We start from the raw sequence: 7,347 nt of genomic DNA on the forward strand, positions 1-7,347 counted from the left end.
GTGCTTTAGTCTTTTGAGCTATCTGGCCAGCCCTGGTGGTTTCTTTCAAAACTAACTATACAACTACTGTACTCTATGATTCAGTGATCACACTCTTAGGCATTCATTTCAGGGAAGTGCAAATCTATGTTCACAGAAAAAACCTGTGGGCAATTTATGGCTCAAGATTGGAAACTACCCTGATGTCCTTAAAGGGTAAATAATGGCTAAAGCGCTCAGGGGGTGGCATCTGTGTCATGTAAAATAGTAGAAATTAATTATTGAGACTCAACAGCCTAGATAAATTTCTGCAGAATCATGCACAATGGAAAGCAGTTCTCACGGGATGCACAGTACGTTCCTACACTCACAGAGCGCTCTCCGAGTGGCAGTGCTCCAGAGCCGGCAACAGCGCGTTGGTTGCCAAGAGTCGAGAAGGGTTGAAGACTTGGGGACATGAGCTGAGAGGCCCAGGAGGCACCTCGTAGCGGGGCGCGGGGCGCAGGGCACGCAGCTGCAGCTCCAGCACTCGGGGACTGAAGCAGGAAGACTGGCGCGAGTGCAGACCAGCCTGAGCTACAAGGCTCTGCTCAGACAGGGGCTGGGGCAACCTCGCGAGGGCAAGAGTGTTTAGTATCCTGACGGAATCAACGCCAGCCTCCTGGTCTGGCAGTGTGAAGCATTTTTGCAGTGTAATACTTGGAGAAAACTTGGTAAAGGACACATGATCACACTCTATTATTTCTTATATGTGCACAATTATCTAAAAATAAAAAATATAAAGCATTAAAGCATTTAGTTACGACATTGAAATCATAGAATGATCCCATTGACATGGAAAAATCAGTTGTTTCCAGGCACTCAGACTGGGGGAATCAAGGAGTAAGTGCAAAATGGTAAAGTAAATTCTGGAGCTGGTGGAGTTAGTCTCACGCTAGGTCTTTATTACATGACTGAATACATGCACTTAAGCTTGTTAGATTGCAGACCACATGAGATGAATTTTACTCACTATAAATTCTATCTTAAATAGTAAACTAAATGAAATATATCATATTTAAAGCTATTTTATTTTTTTGCTTGATAGCCCAGAAAAGGTTTTGCTCTATTAATAAGAATAACCTGAACATGTTTCCCTGATTTTCAAAACCTGGGGTGCTTGGGGCTGGGAGATGGCTGAGTGGAGTAAGTGCTTCCCTGGCAAGCACAAGGGCCTGAGTTCAATCCCCAGTTCCACAAAAAAAAAAAAAAAAAAAAAAAAACCCGGGGTGCAACGTTTGGTCACAGGTCTTGCTCTGTGCTGGAGCCTTTCCCAACACCCTGCTCTTGTGGTGGTCCGAATCAGAAGCGTGTGCAGATGGATCCACTCTGCCTCTTGCCACTTCCCTCTCTTTGTCTGTATCCTCTTGGCTTCATCTTGCTGTTCTTTTATCAAGTGGTAGAGATCTTTTTAAGTGCTGCTTCACTTTATTTGGAGACTTCTTAGTAGGACAGTCCTTAAATTCACTGACCTGGACTATAGCTGCTGTTCCAGTGCAGCTCTAGAAGGTCCTAGAGAAATAAAGACAGAAATAATATACAGAAAGCTGAGGGCAGGTGGAGCCCTCTCTGGATGGCGGAAAAGGAACTGCTCAACCACTGCCATGCATCTATCTATATACTTGGCAGGTTGGTGTCAGGGAAAACTTCTTTGCCTAACAACTACCTGGCCTCTCATGCTCTTGCTCTCAGGGTGGGAACACCTGTTCACCTCGGAGCTTTGTGAGGTCTTCCCCAGGCACTCTGTGCCCTTGGGGCCTCCCCAGGTGCACCCCGCTCTTGGCCTGGCAGGTGTGAAGCACCCCCAGCTCAGCTGCTCCTGAAGCATAGATGGAGCAAACACACCTTCAAATGGACAGTCCATGAGGCGACTTGGGGTCAGTCCTTCCACTGACAGGCCCTCAGCCTTCCCCAGGACGCCTTGCAGACTTACTGTAATGTGGACAGGGTGGGAGTTATGTTATTTTCAATGTTAAGTATTAGTAAAGTATATTTCTTCCTTATCTTGAGGTGTCAATCTAATGACATGTTCTTTCCCATCTGGGCAGAATGCCTGAGTGACCCTAGATTGCACTGAAGACTGGAGTGCCTCTAGCGCTCTTCACTGCTGAGACAGTAGTGTGAATCTGGTGAGGCTGTATTTTAAAGAAGATGAATAGTTCATCTGGCTTGCTTGTGAAAGGTCATTTCTTTAAACATTCTTCTGTGGAGATCTAAGGTGTGCGTGGACACATGTGGAACCTTTTACCGTATCTCTCAGCACACAGTTGTGCCTACCCAGGCTCGCCGTCCTCCTGACGGACAGACTAGGATCTCACCTTTGGACCATTGTAACATCGTCCTAATGCACCCTTTCCCACAGAATACGGTAAGCTGCCCAGTATTCCTAGCTGAATCGACAGCAGACTCATAGATTTACCAAGTGTTCAGAATGGGGACAAATCTTAGGTGTCAGGAGTCTACAGTATTTTTGTCATTGTCTAAGTTTAGATTATAAATGATGATTTTGAGGTGAAAGGGCCTTGTTAAGTGAAATTCTCATAGAATCCAATCCTCAAGCATCATGAATTTTTTAATATCTGGTATCACTCTTGCCTGTAGATGTTAAAAGTCAGAGAGTAGACATTTATTTCTGTCCTAACATGCATTTCATGCAATCAGAATGTAGATATATTCCCCCTTTGGCAATTCAGAGGTTGGACAAAAGGGCAAAGGGGAGAGCGGGTGGTAAGGCCTGAGCGCTGTGCAGAGCTTCTGCTAGGCTCTTCGGGGGTTGACCCTGTGGGCCACATCTCCATCCTGGAGAGGCTGAATGATTTTAGGAACAGCATAAGGAAGGCAGCACATTGGCAAAGAAGCCTTTGCTCCTCCCCGGTGTAGGCTTTTCAACAGCAAGAGATGTACCTCTGGAGCAGCTCACCTTGCAGTTTGTTTATGAGTGTTTATCTCACAATGCTCATCTCACATATTTTAGCAAATAATAATAATTTTCATAATTTTAAATACTGAATGCCATGTCTAGCGATAGGCATTTTATTCTTCAGTGTATGTTTATTTCAACCATGAAAGATAAACTCCTACTAAATCATGGCAATTCAAGGTGACCACATGTCTAGGGCCATCCTCCAAGCCTCGATTTTATAAAGTTGACATTCCTATTTCCTATAATACATAATTTTATTTATCTCATAAGTTATGCATAATCCTGAATTCTTTTTCTAAATTTGCATTATTTCACCTGCAAATTTCACCTGCAATGACATGATGTTCATTGCATTAAGATCTAACAAGTTGTCTGGTAAACTCTTCAGCTCTGGGTATTGGTTTTACAGTGAACAGCTAAACCAGCAGGCCTGAGGGTCACACAGGAGGCCACATAAGCATACTTCCCTCTGCCACGTGCACACGTTCCAGACTCAGGCATCTGCAGTGGAATCACAGGCCTCACCGTGCCTCTCTCCATGCAGCTGATCCAGAGCTCTCTGCTGTGACGTGGCTCCTGCTCGTGTTCTGGGCTGTTGCTCTCTATCAGGGAAGCTGAAGGCAAAATCCTCATTTTGCTTCTCAAATTAAAAATTTTGAAATGCTTTCCAAGAAGTAGGTCCAATCTCATTGGGTATGGGCTGTGTCTTGTTCCTTAAAGACAATCTTAAAATTTAGAACTAGAGTTTGTTCTGTTCCTTGCAACAAAATAGAAATTTCAGAATGGCAAAAGCAAAAGGCTAGTAAGAAGATTTTGTCACCAATTTATTTCCTGTGAAATGCTATTAAATCACATTCACACACGTCACTGTTGCTTCAGATCTGCTGGCTAAACTGGAATTCTTCACTCTTCTGATCAACCCCAGGCTTCCCACTCTGGGATCAGGCTCTTCTGGGAAAAGAAACCTGAGCAGCAGCCCCCAGCCAAGCTCTCCCAGGGAGACCTGGCAGTCACTAATCCCAGAGGAGAGAAGTGGTCTCCTTCTTCTTGTTACCTCCTCTTCAGGTCAGGTACTATGGGCTCTAGGCATCAACCTAAATTAATATTAAGACCAAGAAAAAGATCTATTCTGTTGTAGTGCATAGAAAGTAAACCAGCATAAGTCCTACACTCAGTGGTTTTCATTTTGAAATTTGTACATGCTGACTTTTTGCTTGGTGCAGTACTGGACTTGTTCTTCAGAGTTCTTTACACGGCACTTTCTTCCCATGAAAATGACAAATTATTGCTCAATGATGTCAGAGGGTCTTCAGTTAGAATTTTTCTACAGGTTTTCATATAAAAGCTTCCAAATGTTTTATAATACTATAATCTCTCCCTTCTTTCTTTTCTTTTTTTTTTTCTTTCTTTCTTTCTTTCTTTCTTTTTTTTCTTTTTTTGTATTTTAGGAAAGGGTCTACAGGGTGTTCAAAGTCTTACTACTAGATTGGACTCGTAGTGATCTGCCTGTTTACAGCCACCCAAGAGCTGGGATTACAGGCGCACCACCATGCCCAGTCTCAGTTGCTGTCTCAGTGTGCCCTGGGGGCGGGGCTGGCATGACAGGTCCAGTCTTTCTCTCTTTTCTTTTCTTTTCTTTCTTTCTTTCCCTCTCTCCCTCTCTTCTCTTCTCCCCCCCTCCCCTCCTCTCTCTCTCTCTCTCTCTCTCTCTCTCTCTCTCTCTCTCTCTCTCTCGGAAATCCTAGCCTAAAAGCATTTCCAGTGTATACTCTGAATTTTTGCTCCATGAATGAAGACACAGCAGTACCTCAGTTTACCACCTAAATTTGTTCCATGCTTCTGGGGAGGATGGTTGCACTTATGTTCATGAATGGATCTGAGGCAGATTTCATGAATGGAAATGGTACTTTGCTGCTCTCTTCTGTTTGTGATCCAGATTGTTCTGGAGGAGAAGCACTGGTGAGCCGAGGCAATATGGTATATGGCTAGAGACATAGAAATGATGAACGACCTTTATATTTTCTCTGGGTCAATACTATGCAATTATTTATCATTCCTTGAAACATGTACAGTATTATCTCTTATAGTATCTGACTATATCTGAGAATTATTTTCCCAAGACCTCCAATTTTAGGAGAGGCTGCTAAGTTTGTCGTGACCTTCATGAAATACATTGCAACCTTCAAAAAAACCAAGAACAAATCTTTTTTAGTCTCAAATCTCTTCTGGGATAAATCTAAAAATTCATTAAGACCATGTCTCAAGCTAGAAATGACAGTATTACTCAGGTTTTGATGTATTTCAGCTTTCTGCTCAGGAACTATAGTCACCAGGGTCGCCATGGATGTAGCAAAGTGAGTAAGGATGCTCAGGCTAGCGATGGCAGAGTCTAGCTGGACGCAAACCCTCTTGCCCTGGTGGCTCTGCACCACCTGCCTCTTGCCTCACCACCAGGGTAGCCCCCACCATTTCTCCTGCAGGAACAATGAAATTCCCCAGGCTCTCCAGGCTTGTGCATCACTTGGGGGACTATGTGTGCCTCTCAATTCTTACACTGCTGCTGTGTGAGGAGACCCTGAGTATAAGTACAGATGAAATAGCCTCCTGACTCCTGTGAAGGTGGAGCTGAATCCTGCGAAACAAGCATTAAGGTCTGAGTTCAAAGCCTGAGAAAATAGTAAGTTAATGGGAAAAGGCTGATCTGGAGTAGGAGGAAAGATTTTTAAAGGAAAAAAAAAAAAAAAAAGATAGTGTCCCAGTTGGAGTGTGACTTAGAAAATCCAGCGCCTTTAACATAAAACTACACTATGCCAAAGATTTCAGAGTCTGTGTTAAATAAGCAACTTCCAAAATGGCATTAAATTTGAAAATTGGGACATCATTAATGATTCATGCAAATGTCAGTGATGCTGCACTCATGAGGACTCGCACAATGGCCCCTAGCATAGAAAACTGAAGGAAAAGGAAGTTTTCTGTTTTTTCAATGAAAAAAAAAAAAATCCCAAGTAATCTGAGTAGTGGAAACAAGACAACTGACAGGGCTACGTCAAGGTGTGCCTGATGCACTGGGAAGCCCTCCTTGTACCTGCAGGGACTCCAGGCAGGTGGCCCTCCACACATAGCCTTCAATCCCTGGGCCTCAGGCTCAGGCCTGGGCTCCCCTCCCCGGCTCCAGCAGTGTCCGACCCAGAGAAGGAGCCCAGGGGATGCTTTCCTAGTAGGTGAGTAGGTGAAATGCCTGTGGACTGGAATGGGGAGATAGACATGAGCACTTACTAGCAGACCCCAGCATGCCTGCAGAAATCCTTGGTAATCCTAATCTATTCATTCCCATTTTCAGGATAGGTCCAATTTTGCCCAGCTCCTTTTATGAAAGATTTTCATCTGTGTTCAAACACACACACACACACACACACACACACACACACACACACACACCAGGAAGTGTGTAGACTGATCAGTGTGCTTTCCACTTTAGTTGGCAGCATTCACAGTCACCTTATTGTGTGAAAAGCGGCTGCTTCTCCCTGCCTTTATCTTGCTTATGTATGACCTTCCATTAAAAGTTGCTTAGAAACTGCTGAGCAAACAGTCAGGGTGCTCCTCATTCTCATCTTCCTTTTGTGACTTCTCTGCTACGCTGTCACCGTCCCTTTCTGCGGACGTTTTTTAGGCTTCTTTTCATCTATTTTCAACAGACAGGACTAAAGCCCGACATCTCCCTCCTTTGAAAGGAGGCATCCGTGTCACCCCGGCTTCCTGCACGCGCAGCCCCCACACACCTGCCGTTAAGAGCGGAGCCGACTAACAAAGGTCCCCCCGCTCTTGTTGCTGTGAGCCCTCTGCGCGGGGGCTGACAGGCCAGAGACAGCAAAAACGCCGGACCTAGGGAGCCTGTGAGGCCGCCTGCGATCACCTGGAGGTGAAGGAGGGCGTGACCCCGAAATCCCTGCCCTCCTTTCACAAGAAGCAGGGCAGGCCCACCCGGGGCTGCGAGCACAGACCGCGCCAGACTTCCTGAACAGAATTCCCCGGGCCCGGGAACAGGCTGCCTTGCTCCACCCAGCGCTTCGCTGACGCGCAGCACATCCCAAGGAGAGCAACCCACGCCGCTTCGGGCCACGTGCTGTTCTAGAAGCTTGCAAGTATGTTGCTTTGGGAAAGAGATTTGAGTAAGAAATAAGAAAGGCGAGGGCAGGAGAGGGACAGGGCCCGCGCGCTGCGATGGACCCGTCTGTGGCTTCGGCCTGGAGGTCGGGACGGGAGGGCGGCGAGCAATGGAGCCAGGCTTGGCGGAGCGGCGGCATGAGCAGGCAGCTGCGGGATCCTCCGGGAGCATCGCGCGGGCGGCCTGGACCATCGCTCGGCCGACCCGGAGCATCGCCGGCCCGGAGCATCGCGCAGCC

At 46.1% G+C, this 7,347-nt stretch overlaps 1 pseudogene; it reads right to left on the reverse strand.

Moving 5' to 3' along the window:
- Positions 1-346: 346 nt before the first annotated feature.
- The window catches only part of LOC101592019, a 16,888-nt pseudogene continuing 9,887 nt past the window's right edge, over positions 347-7,347 (reverse strand).

This window comes from Octodon degus, unplaced genomic scaffold, assembly GCF_000260255.1.
Source record: "Octodon degus isolate 3935 unplaced genomic scaffold, OctDeg1.0 scaffold00034, whole genome shotgun sequence".
NCBI lineage: Eukaryota > Metazoa > Chordata > Mammalia > Rodentia > Octodontidae > Octodon > Octodon degus.